Source organism: Miniopterus natalensis, chromosome 2 (genome assembly GCF_054644295.1).
Source record: "Miniopterus natalensis isolate mMinNat1 chromosome 2, mMinNat1.hap1, whole genome shotgun sequence".
Taxonomy (NCBI): domain Eukaryota; kingdom Metazoa; phylum Chordata; class Mammalia; order Chiroptera; family Miniopteridae; genus Miniopterus; species Miniopterus natalensis.
The window spans coordinates 142,637,281-142,654,682 of record NC_142082.1 but is presented as its reverse complement, the minus strand read 5'-3'; the positions used below and the strand labels follow the sequence as shown (position 1 = coordinate 142,654,682).

The 17,402-nt window shown below is 49.3% G+C and overlaps 1 protein-coding gene and 1 pseudogene across 2 annotated transcripts in view; one reads left to right on the top strand and one right to left on the bottom strand.

Moving 5' to 3' along the window:
• NCKAP5L (NCK associated protein 5 like) overlaps positions 1–17,402 on the bottom strand; it is a 31,619-nt gene that overhangs the window by 13,949 nt on the left and 268 nt on the right. The window lies entirely within an intron of this gene.
• Positions 750–2,292, top strand: LOC148093861 (male-enhanced antigen 1 pseudogene; annotated as a pseudogene).

The window sequence follows — 17,402 nt, the reverse complement described above, 5'->3', positions numbered from 1 at the left end:
TCCATCATGAAGCTTCCATTCTACTGGGGGAGGCAGATCATACACAGATAAACCAAGGAGCATATGCTGGGTCCTGGTAAGGTACTGAGAGGTGACAATTAAGCAGAGACCTGAGTGAAGTCCAGATGAAACCCTGGGATGGAAAAAGCATTCTGGGTAGAGGAAGAGCCAGTGCAAAGGTCCCACCTCTCAGCCAGAAAACACTCAGATACCAGATGGAAATGAACAGTAACACATGGTGCTTTATGGCCCTTTCACAATCTAAGTCTTCTTTAATCCTTGTCACCACAAAAGGAACTAAATGCTATTATCAACAGCTATATTTGAGATAAGGAGCAGAAGTTACACTTCCATGCACTGAATATATCCTGTGCGCCGGCACTTTCTCATGCATCATCCCATCTGATTCCCCTACCAACCTTGTAAGGGGAGCACCAGCCTGGGGAGGAAGCAGCCTCCAGAGGCAAAAGATGCAGCCCAAATCATATGGCTGGTTCGCCAAGCGCGCTGGACAGGCCTGGATTTCACCCCACCCCTACTCAGCCTCTCTGTATGCAAGTTGTACTGTAAGTTCCTTATAATCAGTAAGCACCGTACTTTCCCGGGGCTCTTGGAACACTGCTGTTAAACAGACCTGGGTGAGAATCCTGACTCTACAAGATCCGTTTCCTCACCTATATAATGGGGATAAGAATGCTATATAGAAAGGGTTGTTGGCGGATGAAATGAAATAATGTATGTAGAGTGTCATGCACGAACTCAGTAACTGGAAGCTTTCATATTATCACATCCTGACGCAGGCACAGTATAAAGCCCTGCAATGGAACCTGCTCCGACATTCCCCCACTTCGGGTCTAGTCTCTGGTAGGCAGACCCTGAGTTATAGGATCCTCAGCCTGGGGTGTCCACTTAGGGCCAACTGAAGATCTGAGAGTGCTGCCCATTCTGTCCTGCCCTCAGGGGGCTCCCCCTCTCCAACCGTCTTTCTGCCAGCTCTCTAGTCCCAGAGCCAGCCAGCCTTCCCTCTTCTCTGCCTGGCACCCTAGAAAGAGGAGTAACAGCAAATGGGAGAACGTTTCTTCCTGAGCGAGTGTATGTATGACAGTGGGAAGGGGCTCCTGAAAATGAGAAGAAAAGGAAAAACTGTTTTATTTTTAACTCTACCAAAATCTAAAGTCCTTTGTTATTTTAACATCATAAAAATGTACCTAGTATAACTTCATTTGCCTATAACATTATCATGTTTGATATATTTAGAAATGAACAGGCCTGGAAAAAAATTTCAAGAAATACTTCCCACATGCACAAATAGGGGTTAAAACCTAAAAGGGCCTTGCGTTACCTCCACACACTGGGCCAGTTCCACCCACCTCACAACACATCTCTGGGCCGACATCCACTGGCTCCCTTTGGAGGTCCCCCTGCTCTAGGAGAGGCCTGCACCCACGGATCACTAGTTTTCCCTCAATCCCCTCCCCATTTATTTCCCCGGTGGACATTCCCAAGGAATAGAGGGGTTGGGGCGGGGGCAGAAGTGCTGGGAAGTGTGAGGAAAAAAGTTGGGAGGGTGAAGGACAGGAGTGGGATGAACAGGGTAGTGCCCAGGGGCCAGGAAAAAACAAAGCCCACACTGTGGAAAGCCCAAGTCTTGTGTTCTTTACACAACAAAAACCAAACTAAGGGTGAAGGTGGTTTAGGAGAATATGTTTTCCTAAAAAAAAAAAAAAAAAAATAGGGTTTGGCCTCAGGCTCTGCGCGGCCCCTGCCCTGAGCAGCAGCAGTACTAGGGGTGGACGCCAGGGGCCCTGAGTGTACCTTCTCCAATCAGACGGAGGAACTAGGCCACACCAGGGCCCTACAGAAGGCACTGGGGATTGGAGCAGAGCAGCCTAAGGAAGAGCAGGAGCGAACTGGTACAGGCCCAGCTGGCTACTCCTACCAGCCCCTGAACCAAGATCCTGAACCAGAGGTGGTGGAGCTGGAACCAGTGGGGGATGGAGAATTTGTCGTTGTGGACATCCAGGATCGGATCCAGGCCCTGGGGCTTCATTTGCCAGACCCACCAGGAGAGAGCGAGGGTGAAGATGAGGGAGCTACAGCCTTGAGCAACCACAGCTCTGCTCCCGTGGACCCAGAACAGGTAGAGCTGGTGAAAAGGACAATGGCTGGGTAAGCCTGCCTGCACCAGGGTTCCTGCCTGGGCTGGGAGATATCAGGCGCCCAGGGGAAGATGTGGCTCAGAAGGCTCTCCAAGCCCTGCAGCCATCCCCTGCCCGGAAGCGACCACCTTGAGAGCTGCCTTATCTCCCTGCAGTCCAGACTGGAACCAGCACAGGACTGAGCGCATCCCTGGCTGTAATGCCCATCTCCCTTTCCACATGAAGGCAAATCACACTCCTTAGAGAACCACTGTATTCAGTTCTGCACATATGGGGACATTGGCCTAAGCCCAACCCACCTTAGCATGTACCCCTTTGGAGAATAAAGCACCCTATATACACAGCCAATAAATAAATAAACACAAAAATAAAAGCATACAGGTCAGACTCGAGACCCTGGCTGTAGGTGACGTGCATGTGGTTTTATGTGTGTCAAGGAGGGCAGGGACCCAACATACCCTCCAGAGCCAACCATGCCACCCTCCAATCTGAGCCCCTGTGGGTCTCAGTGCAGGGAGGTCTGAGTCCCACTGTGACTTGGGGGAGACCCTCTAAGAGATAAACCACCCAAAGCAACAGCTCTGCCACGTGTGTCTCTGTATCCCTGGCTGGGACTAGGAGAGGCTCCGGAAATGGCGGCTGCAGGCAGGCTGTGACTCAGCCACGCTTTGGGGGAGATGTTTGCTGTCCTGGGCCGAGGTGGTCTGGCCAACTCAGGATCAGGGACCTTCTCTGTGTCTGCAGGGCCACAAGGAGAGCACAAGAAGCTTTGGTCAGGGTTGTTAAAGGTCACAGGGAAGAGGCCCGCATTTGAACTCGGTGGTGGGGAGGGGAGCATGCTGAGTCAGACCAGAATTTGAGTTCAAGATTTCTATGGTGTTAGGAAAACTTCCTGCATCTTTATACTCCTCTGGGGAATATTAAGATTCAGAGATACTGCCACCTCTGGCTCCAATCAGCCTAATTAGGCCCTTCACGGCCTGGGTTTTCGGACTAAATCTCATAAGAGGAAAAACCCAACCCAATTGGTTTTCCCAGTAGCTGTCCCTGCTGAGTGTCACTGGGGGTCTGGGGGCCAAGCACCCTCCTTCTTCCCCCAGGCCCACAACTACTCACGGCTCCTGTGTTCAGCCTGACTGAGGCCTGGGAAAACCCCCAGCCTGGGTTTTTCAGGATGGCCCTGGTCTCAAACATTCCTCTGGTGGCCCCACAATGCATCCTGGATGTTGGATGCTGGGTCTGGAACACATGAGGTCAGCGAGGGCTGTGCAGGGAAGAAGCTGCAGGGTGTGGAAGCTCTAACTTGAATGTTGGCTTCTCCCGCCAGAACTGCCAACCAACGGGCAGCCCCGCCTCCCACAAAGGCCTGATTCAGAGGGCGGTGACCTCAGCGCTGAGAGGAGGGAGAGGAGGGAGAGAAAGGAGGAAGAGCAAAGCCTCTCTGGCCAGTCCTTGGGGGGAGGGAGGCAGTTTTCAAGCAGCCAGGGACAGAAAAGGGGGAACCGCTGCTTTGGCGGGGGTAGGTTGTTCGTGGCCTGGGGACGTGGCTGGTTCAGCCCAATCACAGAATGAATCTGGGTGACCACTATCTCTTCAGCCGAGTCATTCATGGGCCTAGTACTCACTGCCCCTTTAAAGCCAAGAGGGGGACGGGGGCTTCCAGGGCCTCAAAAGAGATCTATCCTAGCCTTTCCAGCAGCCAGATCAAAGGAATTGGGTCTGCAGCTCCCACTCCCTCCCCTGCCAGGGCACAGGCTGCACTCAAGTCCAGGCCTGGGAGGAAGGGGCCTGAGAGGTGGCAGCAAGCCTGTCCTCCAAGCTCCCTAAGCTGGGCCCTTCGCCAAGGCCTTGGGGCCCTGGTGGGCCCCTAACTCACCAGCTGTTCTCCCAGAGTCCTCTAGGGAGAGAAGCCAGGGACCAGAAGGTGGGGGAGGGGTGGGCAGCTGCAGGAAGGCAGAGATGGAGAAGCTCACTTTAATAACAGAATCATCCGTAACACCAACGGTTTCCCCCTCTGCTCCCCCCATCCCCCAGCTGCTTTCTGGAATCTCTGTCACACCCAAGAGTCCACTTGTAAACAGCAACTTCTGCACCTACAGCAAACACTCCTTCCCAGACAGGAGCAGCCCAGGGCTGCCTTGGGGTGTGGGGAGGGATATAAGGACAGAGGCCCCAGGGCACTGCTGGCCTGAAAGTGGCTACCTTAACCTCTGGCCCAAAGCATCTTTTAGCCCTAAGAATTCCAACTGGCCTCCCCTCCTCTCAGAGAAAGAGGGCAGACAAGAATTTCCTTCCCTCCTCTTAACTGGCCCTAAGACACAACAGCTCTTCTGAGAGGCATGTGTCCATGGGGAAGGGGCCCCCTGAATCCCCCCTCTAACTTCCTCTTCACAGCCACTCCAAGAACCTCCATACTATGATGTGGGTTCTTTGAACTGATAGTGGGATCAGTCACCTGCCCTTCCAGGCAGGGCAGGAGGACAGGCAGTTATGTTAGGAGCCCAAAGACTTATCTCTCCTCCCCAGGATCCCTCACGTTCCCTGTCCACAACATAAGCCAACACGACAAAAAAGCAGCTGCTGGGGGTGGGGGGAGTGTGGGGGCTCTGACACAGACACAATGGGTTTATTTATAGGGCTACATGCCAGGGGCTCTGCAGCCAAGAAGCCCAGGCCCCACTCCCAAAAGCCCAGTGGGGCCTATCCCAGCCCAGCTGAGGGTACTGGAAAAAGCCTCAGTCCAGAAGGCAGCAGATTTAGTCTAGTCCTAACACCACAATTTACTTGCTGTGTGACTTTAGGCAAATCACGGTCTCTTGGGGACAAGTTCCTTCATGCCAAGTAGAGGTTTCTCTAGAACAGTGGCTCTCAAAGTATGGTCCAGGGACCCTGAAGCCCTTTCAAGGAGTCCACAGGGCCAAAACTATTTTTATAATACTATGAAGACATTACTTGCCTCTTTTACTCTTTCTCTTATAAGTACAGAGTAGCATTTTCCAGAGACCATGTGATATGTGATATCACAAAAGACTGAATACAGAAGCAGATATTGAGAATCCAGCTGACTTCTATTAAGTCAGACATGGCAAGTTTGCAAAGATGAAGAACAATGCCATTCTTTTTACTATTTATTTGTTTTGGAAAATATATAATTATTTTTATTAAACATGTTAATTTTTAAGAGTAGAGAGCAGTGATTTTCAACCAGTGTGTCACAAGAATTTTTAAAACATGCAATACCTGACTATTATTTAGTCAGAGGCACTGATCTCTTTTCCCTTAGATTGTCAAATAAAAAAATGACAACAGCCAGCACAACAGTAGCCTTCCAGTGTGAATAAATCAAAATTATACCTAATATTTTTTGTCAGATCAGCAAAAACATTTTTGGTGTGCCGCAGAATTTTAGTAATTTGTTTGTGTGCGCCATGAGATGAAAGATGTTGAAAATCGCTGGTGTAGGGGGTCCTCAGGCCACATAGTTTGAGAATTACTTTTCAGTGTTGTCCAGTTTGTGATGAAAATATTTATTCTGTGCTGTCCAATATGGTAACCACTAATCACATGTGGCTATTAAGGATTTGAAATGTGGCTAGTCCTATTCAGGAAATGAATTTTAGTAAAAAAGTTTTTTTGATTGATTTTTAGAGAGAGGAAGGGAATAGAGAGAGAGAGAGAGAGAGAGAAAGAGAAACATCAATGTGAGAGAGAAACATTGGCTGCCTCCCGTATGTGCCCCGACCGGGGATCGAACCCAGCACCTTCTGGTGTACAGATGACGCCACAACCAACTGAGCCACCTGGCCAGGATGGAACTGGACTTTTTTTAAAAAAAATTATCTTTATTGCTGAAAGTATTACAAATGTCCCCCTTTCCCCTCCATTGATCCCCTCCAACCTGTGTCCCTCCCCCCAGGCCTTCACCCTACTATTGTCTGTGTCAATGGGTTATGCATATATGCATATAAATTCTTTGGTTAATCTCTCCCCACCCACCCTGGAACTGGATTTTAGATGTTTTTTGGTTTTTTTTAAATATATCTTTATTGATTTCAGAGAGAGGAAAGGAGAGGGAGAGAGAGATAGAAACGTCAATGATGAGAGAGTCATTGATTAGCTGACTCCTGCAGGCCCCCGACTGGGGATCGAGTCCGCAACTCAGGCATGTGCCCTGACCGGGAATCGAACCCCAATCACCTGGATCCTAGGTCGATGTTCAACCGCTGAGCCACGCCCGGCCGGGCTGGATTTTAAATGTTGACAGACACATGCAGTCGGTGGCTATTGTGTGCTGAACAGTGCAGTTCTAGAAGATCCCTGGAATCTAGAAGATTCCTTGACTTTAACATTCTAGGTCAATGTTTCTTTTCACAGAGGCTGGGGGTAGGGACAGGAATTGATATGCACTCCTGTCCCCAAGCTTTTACTCCCACTATTTCTCTCTCACTCACCAAAGGGAAGCCATGACAGCCAGATGGTCAGTCCTGCCTGGCACTCCTACCAAGGCTTACTGTTAGAGATGCTCTCTTGTTCTAACACAACTGTTTCACACCCTCTCCACTCTCCTCAAACTTCTAGCCTATCACCTCTTGTTTCCCTAAAGGATGAAAGCCAGCAGAGGGGAAACCCCTCAATTCTCCTGCCACCGCCTTCCCTGTGTCATCAAAATCTCCGCATCTCCTCCTGTTACAGCAGAGGGGCTGCCCTCTTCCCAGGCAAGGCATCCTTCCTGCCCCAGCCCCATTCCACTTGTGTCTTCAGTATCTACCTCCTGAAGGGGTCTTTCCCACCCACTTTTAAACCTCTCAGGTGTCTTTCATCTTAAAAATGTTCCCCTGACATTTCTCCAGATTCTGCCCTCTTCTGTCTCTCACAGCCAAATTTCTCAAATAAAAACCAAAAAAACCCAAACAAACCCATCCTCCCTTCTCACTCCTTCCTCAGCCTGGTCCAGCTTCAGCAGTAACTGCCACAATGCTAAACCCAAACAATATTTTTCAGTCCCCATTGCCTTCTCAGGCACAAGTGCCTCTGGTGGCCACTTCTTCCTGGGGTTTTTGCTCTCTAATCTTTGAGACACAGTTCACACCCCATACACTAACCCATTTAAAGTGAACAATTCAGTGGTTCAGTATATGCACAGGTACGTGCTATCATAACCAGTCAATTTTAGAACATTTTCATTATGCTTTAGTTAGTATCCTCTCACCCCCAACCCGGGGCAGGCACTAATCTGGTTTCTGTCTATAGAGTTCCCTATTCTGGACATTTCATATGAATGGAATCATAAAATAAGGGGTCTTTTGTGACTGACTCCTTTCATGTCACTCCCTTTCGTGGTTGAATGATATCCCATTATATGAATATGCCACAATTTGTTTACCCATTTGGACTGTTTCGGCTTTTTGACTACTACTGGTAACGCTGCTTTGAGCTTTCACGTACAAGTTTTTGTGTGGATGTGTGTTTTCACTTCTCCTGAATATGCACCTAGGAGTGGAATTGCTGGGTCGTATGGTAACTTTAGGTTTAACTTTTTGAGGAATTGTCGAACTGTATTCCAAAGTGGACACATCATTTTACAATCCCACCAGCAGTATATGAAGGTCCCACTTTCCCCACTTCCTCATCACTTGTTACTGTCTGACTTTCTGATTCTAGTCACTCTAGTAAGTGGGAAGTGACATCTCATCATGGTTTGGATTTCTATTCCCCTGATACGGAGCATCTGTTCATGAGCATATTGGCCATTTGTATGTTTACTGGGGAAATGGCTATTCAGATCCTTTGCCCATTTTTAAACTGGGTTATGTGTCTTTTTTTTATGGAGTTGTAAGAATTCTTTCTATATTTTTAATACAAGTCCCTTATCATATATATGATTTGCAAATATTTTCTCCCATTCATAGGTTGTTTTTGCCCTTCTTCCTGGATGACTTTCCCCTTGTCTACCATCTTCTACAGCTACTTCTATGTGTGCTATTTGTGTGTGTTTTATCTTTTTAAGCAGATATGGCAGCATGTTCTCACTGTTCTACATCTTTCTTTAGCAGAACAATTTTTAAAAATAAAACCACAGACTTTATTCAGATCTTACCAGTTTTCCCACTGATGTTCTACCCCAACACCCCATCCAGGATCCCGCATGGTACTACATCACCATGTCTTCTTAGTCTCCAACAAATCGTGACAGTTCCATCTTTTATGACCATGACACTTTGGAAAGGAACTGGTCAGTATTTTGGAGAATGTTCCTTAACTTGGGTTTCTCCAATTAGATTAGGGTTATGGATGTTTGAAAAGAATACCATAGGGGAGATGCGCCCTTCTCAGTGCATTATATCAGGGATTATACATGATGTTGAAATGGCTTATTATTGGTGATGTTAACTTTGATCACTTGGTTAGGAGGTGTCTACTGTAAAATTACTATTTTTCCTTTTGTAATTAATATTTTGGGGACAATACTTTGTGAGCATGCCAATATCCTGATTCTGCTTAAATTTTCAGTGGATTTTACCTTGCTATGGTGTTCTAATGATAATTTTGATTTCCCTCATTCCTTGTACATTTATTAATTGGAAGTTTTCTGTAAGGGACAGCCGCCCCTTCACTCCCATTTATTTACTTAATTACATATCTTATTAGTATGGGCTCATGGATATTTATTTTATTCTTTGGATTATAAGCCAATGTTATCATCACTTATTTCATTCCTTAAATTTCAGCTTTGGCCAATGAGAATTCTTTCAGGTTAGCTCCTATGTCCTTTCAACACACCTCCACTTAAAAAACTTATTTATTTTTTATCATTTGCTTACTTTTTGGCACCATAAGATGTTCCAGGCTTATCTTGTACTTTCCCCTGCCACAATCGCTTTTCCAAGGAGCTCTACCAGAGCAATTTTCTTTCTAAATCTGATTGTGTCCCTCCCACTTCAAATCTTCCCATGACCTCCTACTGTGTTGAGTCCAGACCACAGCCCTGCCCTAGTCCGGTCTAGCCCCAGAATAATTTTTCTGAAAAGCTGAACTGGACTGATACAGCCCACATTGATTTTTCTTCTTAAAGTGCCTCCTGCAGGTCAGTATTTCAAACTGTAATGTGGCCCTGGCCGGGTAGCTCAGTTTGTGGGAGCATCACTCTGATACATCAAGGTTATGGGTTTGATCCCTGATCAGGGCACATACAAGAATCAACCAATGAATGCATAAATAAGTGGAACAACAAATCTCTGTCTCTCTCCCCCTCCCTTCCTCTCTTAAAATCAAAAACAAAATGAAGCAAAACAAAACTGTAATATATCCTGTTCTCTAGTACTCCCTGTGAGGAAGGAGGGACTTGCCATACTGTTAGAAGGATTCCCTGAGAAGGAGCCCTGACGCCCCCATGCTCTCTTTTAGTATACTACTCCTGTCAGTGAGGCCCTGATGATCTCTTTCACTCCAGACAGAAAAAGACCAGAAAGAAGGGACAAATGAGAATGTACAATGGGCTCACTGGGTTCCCCAAAAGACCCCCAACTATCTCCACCCACATGGCTCTGAGGGCTTATTGACAAACCACACTGAAAAGTGAACAAGGGACATTTTCAGATTTGTCCTTGATATTGATATGACCTTTTCCAAGCTCTCAACCTGCTCTCAGGCCTCAGTGACTCCCTCTGGCAAACGGGACTGATTTATTCAATCTAGAGATATTTCTGGAATGATCAATTAGTATGAGGCATATGCTGGGTACTAGGGGGCAGTTCAGAGATGAGTCAGCTCTTAGACTTCTTGACGCTTTCAGTCCGTAGGGAACATAGGCCATGCAGGGTAAATAGCTGTACTATGAAGGAAGTTCCACATGAGGAGTCTGGAGAACTTTAAAAATCAGGAGAGAAATGTTAAGCTGAAGCTGGAAGAGTTTTTCAGAATTTGAGGCACCAAGGAAACTGAGCCTTTACAGATGCGGTAGGATTTAGGTACAAGGAAAAGGGAAGGGGGTCATTCCAGGCAGAAGGAAGGGCATAAACAGAAATAAGGAGGCAGAAATCTCTGGGTGTATAAGGAAACAGAACGACTCGGTGTAGCTGGATCGAAGGGCATTTGAAGGTGAGTGTTTCCTGGTCCCCTGGCTCATGCCAGTTACAACTCCTCTCATCCTCTGATTGAATAGGAGAGTCAGCATCTTTTCAACATCCTGGGCGTAACCAGAGACATAAACTGAGTCCCACAGGAGGACCCAAGGCAGAGAGGCTCCTGGAGGCAATCGCAGAACTGGCTATGAAACGTCAGCTATGTCTCTCAGATCCAAGAGAAAAAGGGCTTGGGAGGATGCACAGCCTGTGGGCTCTCAGGCTGTACCTGCAGGCCCAGGAAAGCTGGGCATATGTCCCCCAAGCCCGCATGCCCAGCCCCCAGTGCTCACTCCCTCAAGCTTCATATTCTGGTTTCTTTCTTCAAAGGGAACAGGCTGTGGCTGGCTAAGCACCTTGTGTGTCTAGGAAGCTCCAGGGCACCATTTGGCCAGAGCCCAGAGGTGACCTCTGAAGCTGCTAGCTCTGTTCTGGGGGAAGAAAGTAGCTCTAGTTTACCCTCAAGCCTCCGCAGGGCTCTGCTTGTTTGTGCCCACAAAAAGGAACAGGCTTCCTGGATTCCAGTTTTGGCTTGGCCATACTGCATGACCCCAGCTGAAGCCTAGAAACCCTCTAGGACTCAGTTTTCCTGCCTGTAAAATGGGGTGAGCTCTGATTCCTCTCTCCCTGCAGGGCATAGAAGAAAAGGATGAGATCATGTCTGGAAAGGAATTGCGGCTGAAAAGACAGGTCCCCTTGTGGGGGGTAGGGGGCTGGGAGTAAGGCACTCAGCAGGGCCTTCTGGGAGAAGCCATTGGCTTTGATGTTGCCTTCCTCCTACAGGGCTTACAGGCTTCCCAGGAAAGCAGGGGGCGGGGTGGTGGAGAGGAAGGGACAGCAAAGCCAAGAGCTTTAGCCTTCTTCTAGTGCCAGGGACAGGAAGTGAGGTGCTGTCTACAGAGGAAGTAAGAAGCAAACACCCCCCAACTTCCCCTCAGCCTGCAGTGGAAAGGAAAGCTCGAGCTTCAGGAGCTGAAGGCCCAGGGCTGGGGAAAGAGAAAGCTGGGGTGGGGGTGGGGAGGAGGCATTATCAACACCATCTGGTGGAGAAGGGGGTTTCATGTCTTGGACACAATAAAATTCAAAGGGCACAGACTTGCGGTGGGGGGGAGAAAACACTGAAGTCAGGTTGAGAAACCCAGCTCTCCAGGTCACATGGTATATCTGCAGTCCTGCCTCCAGACTCCTGCCCTACTCCACAACCCCCACCCCCAAGGTGGGCCAGCTGTGATTACTCTTACAGTATATGTCCTTTCTTTGCAGCCCTCATCAGAGCTGAAATTCTATAACTGTTTAATTAATCAATTAATGCGGGCTTTTACGAAGATGAACATTGCTTATGGCCTAGGGTCGACTGGGGGACCCTCAGGTGAGTGGTAAAGGTCAGAAACTGACAGGTGCTAGAAGAAATCTATGCACAACCAGATATTGCTAACAGGTAAGGTGACAGTGTATGCTATATGCTATCTTTTGGGTAAGGGGGGAAAAAAAGAATACATATTTGTACTTGTTTTTGTGTAAAGAAACTCTTGAGGGATATTTAAGAAACTAATAAGTGATTACCTATGGAGGGAGAAGGGAGTGGAGATGTGAGCAAGATTTCTCAATGTATGGCTTTTTGTATCTGATTTTTAGACTAGGTAAAAATAAAAATCTAGTGAGAAAATAAAATATATAACTTTAAAAAATGTTAGAAGGGCCCTGGCAGGTGTGGCTCAGTTGGCTGTTGTCCCATGCACCGAGAGGTCGCCGGTTCGATTCCAGGTCAGATCAAGGCACATGCCTGGGTTTCAGGCTCAATCCCAGTAGGGGGCGTGCAGGAGACAGCCAATGGATGGCTCTCTCTCATTAACCATTGATGTTTCTCTCTCCCTTGCCCTTCCTCTCTCCCTCTAAAAATCAATAAAAACACATTTTTAAAAAGTTTTAAAAAATGTTAGAAGGAATAACCATGTGACAAGGTGATTTCTAAAACCCCTCCCAGCTGGGGCCATCTACTCTCTTCTCCTACTAGGAAGTATGAACCAGGCCCCTGGAACAAGAAGGGACGAGGAGCTCTGTCCAAGGGACGCCAATGTCTCCATTCCCTTTCTTCCCAGAAATTTCTCCTTGGGCTAGGAGAGAGGCCCTCCCACCCCCAGTCTATGGCTTGGCATGGTAGCACCAAGCTATTCACAAGCTCATCGGGACCTCTTCAGCCTGGATATGAGTTCATTCTAGATTCTTGGGAAAGAAGCTAATAGGGTCTGGCCAAGGGTAGAGGCAGAGGTGGGAGGCTGGGCAAGGTGAGAGTTTGGGGCAGGTGGGGGTAAAGCGGGGTAAGTGACTCCTGGACAGGCCTGGGGCTGTTGCGGGCAGGTTCTGAGTGTGTCTCAACAGATCCTCACACAAAAGGGCCAATTACAGCCCCCACATCAAGCTAGCTGGTGTATGTGTGAAGTGAATCAGTCCCTGGGAACTACAGCTGCTGAGAACCCCAGGGCCACACCCTAGGAGTTCCAGGGACCCTCACAGTCAGGTCTAGGAAAAGTCTCATTATTCCTCTCCCCAGAGGGTCTGCAGGGAGAGACAATTTGAGAACTGCAGGCCAATACCCCAAGCAGCACCCATCAACCAAGCCCTGCAGGTAGAGCATAACCAGCAGAATGGAATTGTCTCTCTTTTAAAAATATCTATATATTTTTTTTTTTTTTAAAGCTTATTGAGGACTGGAGAATTCCCAGAGCTTAAGGACCAGCATAAGACTCAGGGAGCTGTGTCTGACTGGGCTCTTCTCAGTGGCTGCTGGATTTTTAGAAATCAGTAATAATAGCAATGATAATTCACCTTAATAACAGCCTGGTCTCCTCAGTCCTCTTTCATCTGTGTAACTCCCAGAGCTAGGAAAACGGTAATTATCGAGCAGGTGCCACACCCCAGTGATGATGTGTTATTAATCCATCAGCACATGCTGGGAAACTGAGGCCCAGGGAGGATTTCCCCTCACACAGAGCTAAGAACCAGGGCCACTGGGCAGTAAAGAAATGAAGGTGCCAGCTCTATATCTGTTGTATTTTGAGAGAATACTGATGATACGGGCACTCCTTCCAGAGTTAGCCAGATCTGGATTTGGGGAGGTGAAGAAAGACCCCAGATATGTATCCCTTGCCCCCTCCCCGGGGCTTGGTGGTAGTTTTAGCTGGGAACGGGGGCCTCTGATCTTGAGCCCATACACCCACTCTCCCAAAGTTCTGCAAAGCAGCTGGACGGCTGCTTTGAGCATCTCTGCCATCTCTTCAACATGAACAGAAACCATAGGGCAAGTGAGGGCTTAGCCCTCCAAACAACCCCATGCCACAGGCACAGTCCATAAAGTGGGAACGGGGGCATCTTGCAGCTGGCTGGGTGGATCAGATTAGGAATCCATCAAGAAGTGGGGAGACAGCTTCTTGTGAACCCAAGCCCATCTCTGCAGCCCCCTTCCATCTTTGGCATTGATCTTAAAATATGAGATCCTTCCTACAGCAAGGTCTGTTTGGGCTGATCATGCTGCAGGAAACTGCAGAGAAGGCCCAGCTGGCCTGTGCCCTCCAAGAGGGCAGGGGAGGGTGGGCAAGGAGTCACAGAACACCAACAATCTTTTCCTGTGGTAGCCATGGAGGGAAGCAGCAGAGGCTCAAATGAGAATCTAAGGGGGTAAAGACACTGACTGTATAGATCTATCCACAGCCTATATGTGCCTGGTCCATCAAGAGATGCTAGGAACAGATGCAATCTCAGCTCCTGGGAAACCATAAGGGCCAAGCAACCAATGACCTTGTCTTCTAACCTTCCAGGGCAGGGCCTAGGGAAAAGTATTAAGTGTGTTGTTCGAAGGGATTTGAAGTTGTTTTACTTTCACATATTAGACAGCTGACCAGAACCCCTAGAAGTTTCCTGAGATAATACTCTGCTGCTCCTAGGGCCCAGCTCTCTATAATCTCATCTTCAAGAATTGCCCTTGTTGCTTTAAATTCAGTCACACCTCACGCACGAGAAAAGAATGGTACTATGGAAAACACTTGACCAGAGTCAGGAGCCCTGCCTGTCACTCATCACTGTATGAATCACTTTCCCCTCTCGACTCTAGTTTCCCCATTTTTAACATAAGGGCATTGGACTAGACTGTCTCTAGGATTCCTTCCAGCCTATGATTCTATGTTGTTTTGATGTGGTGGAAAATACCAGCTTAATTTACACAAATTTGCATGTCCAATCAGAAATCCCATACTCTGAGTGTAGAAAATCCAATCAGTCCTTTAGTGCAGCTAGACTGGGGCTGGAGGAGCCTGCCAGGTTAGGGTGAGGATTGTCACTGCAGACAGTGGTGGTGGTGAATTGTAGGAGGAGTCTGGGGAAGCAGGGGTGAGAAGGAGCATTTGTTCTGAGAGATGCAGTTCTGGTGACCCAGGGCTAAGAGGGCCTGGGGCTCCACTTCAGCTACCATACAAGGGTCCTTTCTCCTTCTGTTTCTAAAGAGGTCTCTGGCTCACCAGCGTCAGCCGCACCCCAAGAGGGAACAGCAGCCTCTGCCTAGCAACAGCTGCATCCTTCACTCTGACAGGGACCCCAACCACCCACTTTCTGGGAAAATGACCTCCCTGGGAGCTTCCATTCTCCCTTCCAGGGGCTCCTAGTAGTGAGAAAGGTTTCCTCGGGGTCTAACCTAAATACCTCCTGCTGCAGCTTCACTCCCATGGGCAGGAGAGCCCAGGGAGGCTAGCAGAGGGAAGAACAATGCAGGGGAATGCGCCCCACATCCAACCAATCCCATGGCCTCTCTAACTACTACCTCTCCTTCAACATCTCACTCAGCACCTGGGAAACCAAGGATGAAAACAAACAAGGAGAACGTGAAGGCCTTTGGCTCCTGAGCTACAGAGCAAGTCCCAACCTGGGGAGCCTGACTCCCAAGAAAGCCCTAACCCCAGAGGGAAGGAGGCTGGGAAAGGTGGGGTAGGGGCAGCCTCTTGGCAGCTGCTGGGCTGGTATGGCAGGGCCTGGGAGGCTGGCTGGGCTGGGTGAGGGCAGCAGGGGAGATTCCTTAGCCCCTTGCCTGGGAGTTGGGGGTATGAGTGCAGAGGTGAGGTGAGCAGGGCAGGGAGTGGAATGGTCAATAACAGTGGGCCCTCCTTGTTCTCTTCCCATAAGAGGGCAGATGAGTGTGCTGTGCTCTCTGGCCCAGATCCTGAAACAAGTCCCAACAGCTGAGATGCATACTGTCTCCTGGGAATCTGCTTACCGTGCTGGCCTTTGGCTGCCTCCTCCTTTCTCAACCCCTCCCCATAAGCCCAACTCAAAGACTGGCCCACCAGGATGTCTCACCAGAGGCCTTGATGGGTGGGCCAAACCCCACCCAGCAGAAGCTCGCAGCCCAAGGCACCAGGGGTGAGCAGAACAAGGGCTATTCTTAGGCAGGAAAAGGTAGTCTACTCCCCTCCACCCAAGGTTCTAATCCCAAGTAACCATGAGATTTAGAACCACATCACCTAAACACCTACCTCTCCAAACAGCCACCCTGCCAGAGGACCTTTCTCCCCCCAGATTCACTATCAGTGGAACCATACAGTGTCAAAAGTGGAAGGGAATGTTAGAGCTTTCTAGTCCAACTGCTGAATTTTACAGATGAGGTAAACCGGCCCAGAGAGGCAAACTGTCTTGGCCAAGGTCACACAGCAAGCTAGGAAGCACAGGGACCAGAGATTCTGACTCAGTCTACAGTGACAATAGTTTGGTCTTCAAGCATATTGGTTTCCACCTGCGTATTGTGGAAGAGCCTTCTTCCCTGCAGCACAGGCCACCTGCCTCTCCAGGTTCACTCTTTCCCAAAGGCCTGAGCTGGAGAAAGATGGAGGGCCCAAGCCACCTCATGCATGTGGGCAGATGCCACCTAAGGAACAGACCATAGACTTTGAAAACAAAGTTGAACTATGTGGGAATCTCCCTAGATAGGAATACTTGTGTTTCTCTGAGGTAGGAAGTACAATAACCCAGGTTGTTCTTAGAGAGACAAGGGGCCAACATGAAAGTGAATTTAGTGTCTCCCTTCTTGCCAGACAAGGGGTCTCAATGTCTTGCAAGAGAGGGTCTGCACCAAGGCAACTGGGCTAGGTCCATTATCCCCAAAAGTACTGACCACAGAATGGTTAGACATTGACCCCCCCTCTTTACCATCCCTCAGGACCATCTCTGTCCCAAGCACCTGCTTCTAATCACTACCTCTAGCAGACAATTGTGCTTAGGCAGGAGGACCCATGGGAAACAAAGAGCAGAAGTAGGGTGAGAATAAGAGGAATTGCCTTTACAGCCAGGGAGGGAATTCATGAGCCTAAGACCCCTGGTCTTAGGAAGGCAAGCACTAAAAAGTAGCAGCTGGACAGGCTGGGTGGATAGCGCTGACACACCTGGAAAACCAGGCCTAGGGGAGGTGAGGGTCCTCTATGCCCTTGGGGCAGTGCCAGGGCTGTATCCTTACCCTGTGCCCAGGTGGGAACGGATAAGGAGATGGGGGCTGGGGTTCGGACAGCCACTTTCCTGCTCAGGTTAGGTCAGGGGAGTGTCGGGGACAAATAAATTCTCGGCATTCTTCTGGCACCGCAGCCAGGACCCGGAGTCATTTCTGCAGGCGCTGCTGCGCTGGCCCCATTCCCTGCCCAGCCCTTCTCCCTCCCTCAGCCTCTCTTCAGTGTTCAGGCCGCCGGGCTGCCCTCCTCCTATCCGCATCCCCTCAAAGCCACGAAGGGTCGTTCCCCCAGGCCCTGATCTCTCCGCCTCTCCCCACCTCCTCCACGCCCTGCCGCCCCAGGCCACAGGAACTGCTCAGCGCAGAGGAGCCAGGGACTCATCTCCGCGCCTGCGCTTTGGGAAGAGCCTCCCCCACCGCAGCAGCCGGGAACCGCGAAGCGGCACTCGGACAGTGGGATGCGGGTGGGGTGGGGTGCGCAGCTGGGGCAAGGTCAGTGCTTTCAAAGAAGGAGGGAGACCGGCCCCCGGAACATCCCCCTCTCCTGAAAGTTTCCCTTCCGGGGCCACGGAGTGTGCGCGAGGATGGCGCGGGGGGCGGGAGGGGTTGGGGTGGGGGTGGACAGAGTCCTAGCCCGACCCC